The 11,615-nt window shown below is 40.0% G+C and overlaps 1 protein-coding gene across 2 annotated transcripts in view; it reads right to left on the reverse strand.

Annotated features, from left to right (window-relative positions):
• Positions 1–11,227, reverse strand: part of GBF1 (golgi brefeldin A resistant guanine nucleotide exchange factor 1) — a 128,252-nt gene extending 117,025 nt beyond the window's left edge. For both annotated transcript variants that reach the window (XM_006879986.1, XM_006879985.1), the window contains exon 1: positions 10,944–11,227. The gene's annotated coding sequence lies outside the window, so the exon portion shown is untranslated. The remainder of the gene's footprint in view (positions 1–10,943) is intronic.
• Positions 11,228–11,615: the final 388 nt, after the last annotated feature.

An 11,615-nucleotide genomic window follows, 5' to 3' on the forward strand; every position in this document is an offset into this window, starting at 1 on the left:
ACTGTACAGTCACAGTGGCATAACCGATGAAACATTCCAAATTTTCATGTTCACTTGCTTATAGCAAAAGATCTCTAGTCAGCAAACTGAAAGGTAGCTGCTTCTATAGAAATCTCTAGGATGGAGTTAAATTAGTATTTTGAGTACCCACACCTGAACCTCCACAGGTGTCTCTTTGCTGCCTACAATAGTTTTGTTGTTTTTGCTGTTGTTACGTGTCATTGAGTTACTTGAGACTCATAGCAGCCCAGTGTACAACAGCCCTGATACCTGCTCTATCCTAGGCCAACTTTACTGTCTCTGACACACCTGCCCTTATTACCCCAGTCACTGCATCAATCCATCTCATTGATTGATTGAGAGGTCTCCCTCTCCTTCTGCGTCCCTCCACCCTTCCAAGCATGATGTCCCTCTCCAAGGACTGCTCCCTCCTTGCAACATGCCCAAAAAAAGTATGTCAGATGAAGCCTCAGAATCCTTGCCTCCAAGGAGCAGCCTGGACTTGTTTGTTCTCCTGGCAGTTCATGGTGCTCCACAAGCAAGACTCTTCTCCAGCACCACAGCTCACAGGAATCAATTCTCTTTCTATTATCCCTAGTCATTGTCAAGCTCTCTGACACATAGCAAGCAATTGCAAAGACTATGGCCTGGGCCAGGCGCATCTTAGAATCCAGACTGATGCCTTTGCTCTTTCTTAAGTACTCTGGAGAGGTCCCTGACAGCTGACTTTCCCTATGCAATTAGTCTCTTGATTTCCTGGCTGCTGGTACCAAGAGTTGATTGTGGAGCCAAATTAAAGCTGTTAACAGTCTCAATCTCTGCAGCATTTATCATAATGCTGGCAATTAGCCCAGTGGTGAGAATCTTTGTTTTCTTGATGTTGAGCTTCAATCCACATTAAAGGCTGCAGTCCCTGACCTTCTGCAGCAAACTCTTCAGATTTTCCTCAGTTTCAACAAGCAGGGTTGTGTCATCTCGACAACACAGGCTGTTGATGAGTCTTCCTCCAATCCTGATGCCACGTTCTTCCTCATACAGCCCAGCCTACTCTCTCAATATGCCTATGATAGTACTTAGAAAAAAAATACTTCATTCTTTCTCCAAGTGAAAACATAAAAACAATTTATTTATTCTTAATACACAGGAAATCCCAGTAGTGCATGAAGCCAACCTTATTACTTTATTTAGAAATACTCTTTAAGAAAGAGAAAAATAAAAAAAGAGTAGAAAGGTGAAAAAAAGAAGGGGCACAGTTAGACACACAGTTGACTTTAAAGAAATTGACATTCTGGCTGGAGACTACTGAGGTACCATTGAGAAATTTTCTTTTTTGAGGTTCTTGAACTTCCCTGAACTTCTTTCTAGAGACTCCTGGAGAGCTAGGTAGCTGAATTTTTAACATAAAATGGATCTTAACTGCATCTAAGAAAGCTAAAACAATAAAGCTACCAAGGTTAAGAGAAGACTGACAGAATTCTTTTTTTTTATCAAGAAATATTTCTATTCAAAAATATCTTTTTTAAGCACCTCATATTAATATATGACTCTGGTGGTCTATTGGATAAGGAACACTGCTGTCAACCAGAGGCAGGGGATGGAAATCCACCGGCTGCACCACAAGATGGGCAATCTCCTCCCATGTGATTTACTAACTCTGCAAACTCACTGGAGAATCAGCTATGAAGTCAGTTCCAACTCCATAGCACATAACAAAAACATGTATAATATCCCATGACTCTCAAAAGAACAAACCTTAAAGTCTTAAAGTGCAGCCAGAGTGCTCCTAAGTATCACGTATGTATTCTTAACTATAATCGGTATCATGTCTGTATTCTTTGACAATTTGCCATTTTCTCCTGTAATATTATGATTTATGAGTCATCTATGGTGATAAACCAAACCCACTGCTATCAAGTTGATCCCAACTCACATTAACTGTGAGACAGAACTCTCTCACAGGGATTCCAAGGTTATAAATCTTTCCAGAAACAGACTGCTTCATCTTTCTCTAGCAAACTGCAACAGCCAGTCTTTCACTTAGCAGTATAATGCTTAATCTACTGCACCACCAATATTCTTTATGTTGAAAAATATCAAACTCAAATTCATTGCTGTCTAGTCAGAACTAACTCACGGCTGACTTGCTATTTGGTTTCTGAGGCTGTAAACCACATGCGATTACCTATCTTTCTCTCTCAGAGCTGCTGGTAGATTTAAACCACCAAAGTGCCATGGTCTTGGGGTGAGCAGTGCAACTCCCTAAGGACTAGATCACCAGAGCTCCCTTTACACAGGATGCGTGTTGTACAGTCCTATCAAGTTGACTACAACTCAGAGCCCCCTATGAAGAACAGATGTGAACCCTGCCTTGTCCTGTGCCATCCTCAAGACCTCTGACATGCTCGAGTCCACTGTTACAGTCATTGTGTCTTCTTTCTCTGAGGACAGCATAGCTACAGGGACATTCTCCTCTGGGAAAAATCAAATAAAAAAAAAGAATGATATAAAAATCTTTGGGGGGAGGGGTGGGCAGGGAGAAAAGTGCAACAATGAATGAATGGAAATCCAATGTCTCTGTAAACTTTCATGAAAATCCATTTTAAATTTAAAAAAATATAAAAAAATATTAAAAAGATATCAAAATCTCATAAAAGATTTAATAGCTCCCAGTATGAATGGTGCTTTTTATGGTATTTCTTACTACTGTCTGCCAGTTACCACCAAATGACTAATTGGGACTATGTAAACAAGGTACTGACGGTCAACCAAAGGTATTGGACAGCTTGCTAATAATGCAAAGATAGTGCATGGTACCTTTTGGAGTACGTGCGTGCAAATAAGGTGTACAGAACTCCTAACAACTGATATGAGTCAGTTTTACCATCCTACTAGGCTTCAAATGATCATCCCAGAGGTGGTTTTGGGGGATCTCACTATGTTCCAGAGGTGGTTTAGGGGGACTTCACTATGACAAAGAAGAAAAGCTGGGAGTGATGCATATCTTTTCAGTCTAGGTTCCCTGCACTGACACCCTCCTAGACCCTGTGCTGAGACCTTCTAGATTCAAGAGCAAAGAGAGACAAAGCTATATAACTGGAGATATCAGGGGACAGTGAGAAGCAGGAGCTGAGATACAGCAGCAGCAAAACTAGGATGTAATGGGCTTTCTCTGGTTAAAGTGGAACTAGAAAGAGTTGAATGTTGTTAGGTGTTTCAAATAGACTACTACTTATAATCACCTTATGATTAATAGATCTGAACTTTGCCCTATACTGTGTCATCCTTATCATCTCTGTACAAAATTTCCTTGGTGGTGTAGGATTTGATCCTGTGGAACTCCAACAAGACTTAAATAGGAGTTACTATATAAACTATCAAATTGCTCTAGATGCAAACAAGAGAATGAGAAACAATAAATTGGATCCTTAACATAGAATACCAAAAATTTATTGAAAATAAATTACAAAAGCAAAACCTGAGAAAGGTTTTAGGAGAATTTTTTTTAACATCAGGACAGGGGAGAATTATCCAAAGAAGAAACAAATGATAAAAATCATATAATATGGCCAAAAAGCACATGAAGAAATGTTCAAAGTCCCTAGCTCTAAGAGAGATGCAAATCAAAACAACTATGAGATATCATCTCACCCCAGTCAGAATAGCAAAATATAACAGAACAGCAAGCAACAAATGCTGGCGAGGATGTGGAGAAACTGGAACCCTTATTCACTGTTGCTGGGAGTGTAAAATGGTGCAACCACTGTGGAAGGCAGTATGGCGCTTTCTCAAAAAGTTGTAAATAGAGATACCATTTGACCCAGCAATTCCACTACTGGGAATATACCCCAAAGAGACCATAACTGACATCCAAGCAGATATATGCACATCCATGTTTACTGTAGCTTTGTTCACAACAGCAAGGAGTTGGAAACAACCCAGGTGCCCATCAATAAACGAATGGATAGAGAAGCTGTGGGATATTCACACAATGGAATACTACGCTGCATTGAAAAATAAGGAACTCAAGCAATATCATTCAAAATGGGTGACCCTGGAGGACATTATGCTGAGTGAAATATCTCAGTCACAAAAGGGCAAATACTGCATGGTGCCACTGTTGTAGAATGGGACTGATATCAGGGTTGGGGCAAGACTGAGAAAAACTGGATAAATTATGTATACTGCATTGAAACAGATGAGGGAGAGAATAATTTAAAAGCGATATATGATAGGGTATTATAGTTATCACAAGAATCCCGCATTAAGTGTGCATAGTGGAGTGTACCTGGAACTGTGGGGGGATTGTATAACAAAGAAAGAATTTTTCTTTTACTTTTACAAAGAGAGGAGCAAACTGGGGGGTGGGGGCGGGGGGAAGGCTGGGCAGGGAGAAAAGTGCAACAATGAATGAATAGAAACACAAAATCCCTGTAAATGTTCATTAAAATTATTAAAATGAAATTTAAAAAAAATCATATAATAAAAAAAGCTGATAACTTCAATCACATTAAAAACCAAAGACATTTGTTCAATAGGTACCATAAGTTAAGGAAAAGGCAAACTCTGAGAAAATATTTGTTACTAGTGAAATACATAAAAAGCATAAAATATAAAGCATTTCGTTTAGAATATAAAATAACGTAGAAATCTTCAAATAGATAGAGTAAGAAAACTTGGCAAGAGACATAAATTTTCCCCAAAGTATATGAGACAAAGTTTCATCATCTCTGCCCACAAGGAACACCCTGGCCGCACTTTCTCTTATATGTATTTGCTTATTCTTTTGGCAGTCTGTAGGATACTCAGTACATGTCTTCAACACTAAAACTCAAAGATAGCAATTCTACTCCTGTCATCCTTAGTCACTGTCCAACTTTCAGATGCACAGTATATAATTGTAAAGATCTGAGCTTAAACCAGGGGCACCTTAGTCTTTAAACTGACACTACTGCTCCTCAGCACCCTGGAGAGAACCTTGACAGCATATTTCTCCAGTGCAACATGTCTTCTGATTTCTTTACTGCTAGCACCAAGGATGTTGACTGTGGATCCAAGTAGGATGAGATCATTAACAACTTCATTCTTCTCCCCATCACCATAAGGTTACCTATTGGCCCAGTGGTGAAGATTTTTTGTTTTTTTAAGATAGATAGTGAAGAGACTGAGATTGTTAACAGCTTTAGTTTGCTTGGCTCCACAATCAACACTCTTGGTACCAGCAGCCAGGAAATCAAGAGACTAATTGCATAGGGAAAGTCAGCTGTCAGGGACCTCTCTAGAGTAATGAAGAGCAAAGGCATCAATCTGGATTCTAAGCTGTGACTGGTCCAGGCCATAGTCTTTGCAATTGCTTACTATGTGTCAGAGAGCTGGACAATGACTAGGGATGATACAAAGAGAATTGATTCCTTTGGTGCTGTAGAAGAGTGTTGAATGTATCACGAACTGTCAGGAGAACAAACAGGTCTACACTGGAGAGGGTGAAACCAGGCTGCTCCTTGGAGGCAAGGATTCTGAGGCTTCATCTGACATACTTTCTTTGGGCATGTTGCAAGGAGGGACTAGTCCTTGGAGAGAGACATGCTTGGAAGGGTGGAGAGACAGAGAAAGAGAGTAAGACCATCGATGAGATGGATTGATACAATGACTAGGGTAATGAGGGTAAGTGTGTCGGAGATAGTAAAGTTAACAGAGCATAGAACAGGTTTCAGGGCTGTTGTACATAGGGTTGCTATGAGTCACAAGCAACTCTGTAGCACATAACAAATAACAATGTTGATTTGTAGTCCATATTGATCTTCTGCAGCAAGCACCTCAAGTCCTCACTTTCAGCAAGCAAGGTTCTATAATTTGCATAAGGCAGGTTTATGATGAGTCTTCCTCCTATACTGATGCCACAATGTTGTTGTCATTGTTAGGTGCCATCAAGCAAAACTCACAGTGACCCTAAAAACAATACATCTGAAACCTGTCCTATCCTGTACCATCCTCAACATCTCAATGGGGTTCTTCCTTGTTTTCCTCACCTTTCCAATCATGATATCCCTTTCCACAGAATAGCCTCTCCTCCCAACATGTCAAAATAGGAGTGATGAAGCTTTGCCTTCCTTGCCTCCAAGAAGCACTCTGATTATACCTTTTTCAAGATGTATCTGTTCATTCTTTTGCCAGTCTATGAGCTATTGAGTACTCTTCTCCAACATCACAACTCATAGGCATCAATTCTTCTGTCATCTGCTCTCAGATGCAGTTCAAGAAGCTGAATAGACCATGGCTTGAATTAGGTACACCTTGGTCTTCAAACTGACTTCCCTACTCTTTAGTATTTTGGAGAGGTAACAGCAGACTTGCCCAAGTTTCCTGATCTCCTGATTACTGGCACACCAAAGGTGTTGATTGTGGATCCAAGTACGATGAAATCTCTGGCAGTTTGAATTTTTTTATCCATCTATATCATGCTGTTGGCTACTGGCCCAGTGGTAAGGACCTTTGTTTACTTGATGTTGAGCTAGAACTCATATGGAAGGCTATTATCTTAGATCTTCTAAAACAAGCATTTCTGGTCCTCCTTACTTTCAGCAAGCAAGGTTGTATCATCTGCATAACACAGATTGTTGAGTCTTTCTCCGAGTTTGATGCCACATTCTTCTACATAGAGTCCAGCTTTACAAATTATTTATTCCACATACAGATTAAATAGGTATGGAGAAAGGATACAATCCTGATACACATTCTTCTTGATTTTAAACCATGCAGTATTCTCTTACTCCTTTTGAACAACAGCTTCTTGGTCTAGGTATAGATTTTGTATGAAATCACCAATATGATGTCACATTAGTGCCTCTTTTTGTCACATCATAACACTTTGTACAGAGATATATTTAAATATATATTACACTTATTTTTATTTAGTTTCTCTCTTTTATGAAATTATGAGTATCTCAGAAGAAGAAACCATAATTTTATTCACCTCTTTATCCCCAATGCCTGACATCTACAAGCAAGGGGGGGTAACCAGTAAATTTTTAATAAGTAAATGAATGAAATTTAACATCAGTATTGCCTCTTCAGTAGTAGTGTAGCTGATAATTCACCTCTTGTGAAGACAATGACCTAATAAAAAGCAAGGACTCTGAGGTAGGCAGGCATACCTTCTTACTGTATCCCATATGTTTTTACTATAGTTAGAAATATTCCATAAAGCCACCTTATAGACAAAAAGAGCCTACATTTACCCACCAATCAAATTATAATGATTTGATTTTTCAATCTATCTACCTGAAGTTTCCTTCACATGATATTTCTAAGTTCACATATCTTCTGTGAAATACCTAATTACGTAAGTGTCAACTCTTTATATATATGAGCATGTCTTATTTTCTTTGGCCCTAAATAGTACACCATTGTAAGTGTTAAGGCTTTTCCTTTATGATCTTTTTTCTTTATCACTTTGAGTAACTGTCCTTATCTAACTGGAAATTAGGTTCTCTAAAGGCAAAGACTGCAGTACCAGAGTAACCTTTATCAAGGTTTATATACACTCAATACCCGAACTGGCCTAAAAAAGCACTAAAGATGCAGCAAGCTCTCTAGATTTCCAGAGCTAAACAAGGAACATACCACAGGCCTGTGCTTTTAGTGACAGGGGCCAAAACAAGTGAACTCAAATTGACTCAAAGGGTGGAGGTAAGAGAAAGCCAAACTAAGAAAAAAGCTGGTGCTTTGGCAAGGTTGAGCTAGAAAATCCTCCCAGACTTGATAATCAGGTGACCAATGTACCTCCAGCTCTGCCAGGTCACTCCTTCCTTCTACAAGATTCTTAGATTATCCCAAGAGACACATTTAAAGTAAGCCACTAAAACAGATCTATAATTGTCTCTTCTGCCAGCTTGGAGATGAAAAAGTGAAGCAAGGCTTCTCTCACTTATCTTTTAATCTTTACTCAGGGCACTCAAGATATAATAGCAATAGTTGGCAGACTAGGGCACAGGAAAAAAGTTCACCTACTGAGTGTATATATAGACGACAATGAGTATATCTCAAAAGGTTCGCCTGTGTTTATCTAAGGTCACAATCCAACAGCAAAATCCAATTACCATTCAACAGCAATTAAGCAAAATCCAGATATTATTTGGCTTATGAAAGGCTTTTTAAAAAAATTTTTAACGATGAAGGAATGTGTGAAACATAACAGATATGAAATTTTGTATGCAAACCAGTATAAAATTAAAAACATAAAAAAAAATTAACTAGTTGTCAATAGTTTTAAAACAGAATTATCTGCATTTTCCATGTTTTCCTGAAAGACAGGTAGACTGGTCAGACTGGACTTACGTTCTCAAACAATTACAACAGGTTCAGTGAGTAGCAACTAACTCTTTTTTAAGCACGGTTATATAGGCTTTTTTTGCTTCTTCCTTTCTTTTTGCTGACTATCTTCACACTGTATATGCTTTCCCCTTCACAATATGCATATAGATATTACAGTCTGCAAAATCCTCTTTAAACCCTAATTTGCACTTGGCCTATTTTACAAACTTACATTACCTCTCTGAAACTCACAGGCATTTGAGTTTGTAACACCTGATTAATATGATGCCAATAAAATCATTACTTTAATGATCACTTCCACTAATACTGGGGCTCCAAATCAGTATACTGCTCTATTTTCTTTCATTAAAGAAATACTGAAATATATTAAAAGAGGAAAACTGGAAACTCAATGGAAGCCAACTACAGTTATACAGCAATTCTCCAACAGTAAATGTTTTTAATCAGTCACACTGAAACACAGGGATAGAGTGTGATCAATCAATTAGAACTAGCATACAGAAAAAGGGCTGGGCTGATGCTTTTGGGAAGTACTCCATGAATACGGTAAGTCTCCTCAAAGGGAGAAATTGTTTCTTTTTTTCTTTCTACCTGCTCACAGTAGTCAAGGTACCCTATCAGTTCCTACCAATTACCTAAAAGTGGCAATCATCTTGTCTTCTAGAATCTAAAAGGAAGTAAAACAGTGGAATCCTGGAACTGGTGCCCAGCTATCTATGACAAGTGTCTACAACCTGAGTTTCCACTGTAACTAATTAAACATCACTGTCAGGATTGGACTACCTAAGCCATCACTAAAAAGAAATTCAACTACAAATCTTGAAGGAAGAATAAATTTTCTCATTAGAAGTGAAAAACTCTATCTACAAAATTACTTTTAAATTAAGGAAAATTATGATGCTTCTATTGTCACTGTACTCCACCTCTTCGCAGGCCCAACTGAAAAGATGCTGAATTAGTCATACTCTCTTACTCAAAGACTAGATTGTCTATTTTGCAAACCAAATCAATTTAACAGGGCAATAATAGCCCAACTGGACAAGGTAGGCCAACAAACTTAGGTACTTCCTGAGCTAGCTATACTATTTCACTTGCCTTTTTCAATTCTTTTTCTTGGAAATTCTGCACCTTAAATCAGTAAGGCAAGGTGCAAATATTTCTGCATTATTCCTTATCAATTTATCTTAAATCAGCAAATAGAAGTAATAATTACTGTCATCCCATACTACACACACACAAAATTTAAGAAAGGCAGAGGGTATTTCAGTATATCTAAGATACTAGATAGTTCTCTGACACAAGAAGGTTTGACCCTCTTTATTACTATCTTACTATGCAAAAGTGCACAGTGTTTCTGACTGCCAGGGCTAGAACTACGCCACAAGTCCTGATCACATACTAAAACTAATCCCAAGTACAAATAGTATCTATTGAGTGCCCATTACATGCTGGGAAGGGATAGGATGAGCCTCCTTTTAATCCCATGACGTGCTCAAGCTAGGCCACTGCACATCAGCCAAACAGACCGTTTCCATTTGTATCCTCCAGAGCGTAAAGTGGTGCCTATGTACCTGAATCCACTAAAGCATACAAATTTCTAAGTGGTGCATCAAAAATCAACAACACTATCTGTACTACTAGTTTTCATTTGTAGAAAGCATCCTTTACCCTTGAATTTTTACAACTTTGCAACATAGCAGTGTATCAGAGGTCCTCACAAGTGCTATTAACTGTACTTTTGCGGTTATGTTCCAACACTCATTCTGCTACCTGACTCTACCTACCACTTTTAGTGGGGTCAGCTCTCTCATGACTTTCTACCCACTGAAAATTATAGACCCACAATACCAAACTTCACCAAAGCCTTCTCTGAGCTTCTGCCAAATATGTTCTAACAGAATGTCTTCCTTGTAATTACACCTCATCTTATGACAATGGAAGAGAAGGCTTGGTGTGGAGTGGAAGGGACTAGGAATAAGCAACTACACACACACACACACACACACAGACAGCCTGTGTAAGAAACAGGTTCAGAAGTCCACTGTTTACATACAGTACCAGACTGGCAGGTGAGTCGCCCTATAAAAGAAAGGCCTTTCACTGTCCAGCCCCTCATGTTGTTGGCTTCAACCCTTCCACACTTCTCTCCACCTGAGTCTAGGTGACACTCGCTCATCATTCAGTATTAATAAGACAGGTCAGCTGTAGTAATGAATCAGTCACAGAACTGAGCGCTATTCAGAATCTATAGAGACTCGACTTTAAGGGTAGACACACGCTGCTTAGGTTTGTTTTCAGACAGGTCTCTTTAAGACAGAGAAAGATCCGGAAAAGTGAAGACTACGGTAAGCCTGGAAACACAAGAAGGCTTCAGACACTTTGCAGGGCATCTGGAGTAAGCAGAAAAGCTTTATTGCAGCAGAGGCGTGACCTTTGCCCCCTGCACACCTACAAGTTCCCTCCTATAACAATCTCTCCTCCGTCTCAGTCTTGTTCTTGGAGCCCTCAACCCACCCCAGATCGTCCAACTCAAGGGCCTTTCCCTAGTATTCACTATCGCGATGTCAGACTGGCTTCACGACACCAAAACTCTACAAAGGGACTTCGCTGACCTGTCAGAGGATCCAAAATGGCGGGGCCTAGTCCCAGGACCGGCAGCTGCTGCTCATGTCCAGCCTGGGCCCTGGACGCGTCTCCAAGAAGCTCTCCTGGCTCTGATGGCAGGTGGGAGAAGGGAAGGAGCCTGTTTCCTGGAAATTGAGACCAAAGTCAAGGTGGGATCTCGCAGACGCCCGGGGTGAGTCGGCCGGGACGGGCGGTGGAGCCGGCTGCCTTCCCTGTCAGCTCACTGACGTGGTAGCTAGCCTCAGTCTAGCCCGCTGCCTGGTAACTGCGCGAGCCCTGCCTCGCTCAGCCAATCAAACCTTTGTACTATGAAAAATGGCATTCTAGCTATCCAATCAAAGAAAGGAAACAGACTTCAGGAGGCGGGGAGAGGATAAAGAGGCGAGAATTCTAGGGGAAAGAAAGGGTAGGTAGGGGACAACCAACGGATACACGGAATCTCTGAGTGACAATTATAATAGCCAATTAAAAAATAAGAATTTATGCTGGGCGGTTAGAGAGGCGGAGTTAGGTAAGTTCGGTTGCAGTGTACTGCTTGGCCTTGGCTGCTGGGCATTATGGGGAGAAAAGCTACATTTGCTGGAAAGGGGGCGGGGTCTTTTTTGAGAACCTGAGCCACTCCAGACGCACACATGTTCAAAGTTACACCAAGTCCATTG

Source organism: Elephantulus edwardii, unplaced genomic scaffold (assembly GCF_000299155.1).
Source record: "Elephantulus edwardii isolate Elephantulus edwardi_28Jun2011 unplaced genomic scaffold, EleEdw1.0 scaffold00006, whole genome shotgun sequence".
NCBI lineage: Eukaryota > Metazoa > Chordata > Mammalia > Macroscelidea > Macroscelididae > Elephantulus > Elephantulus edwardii.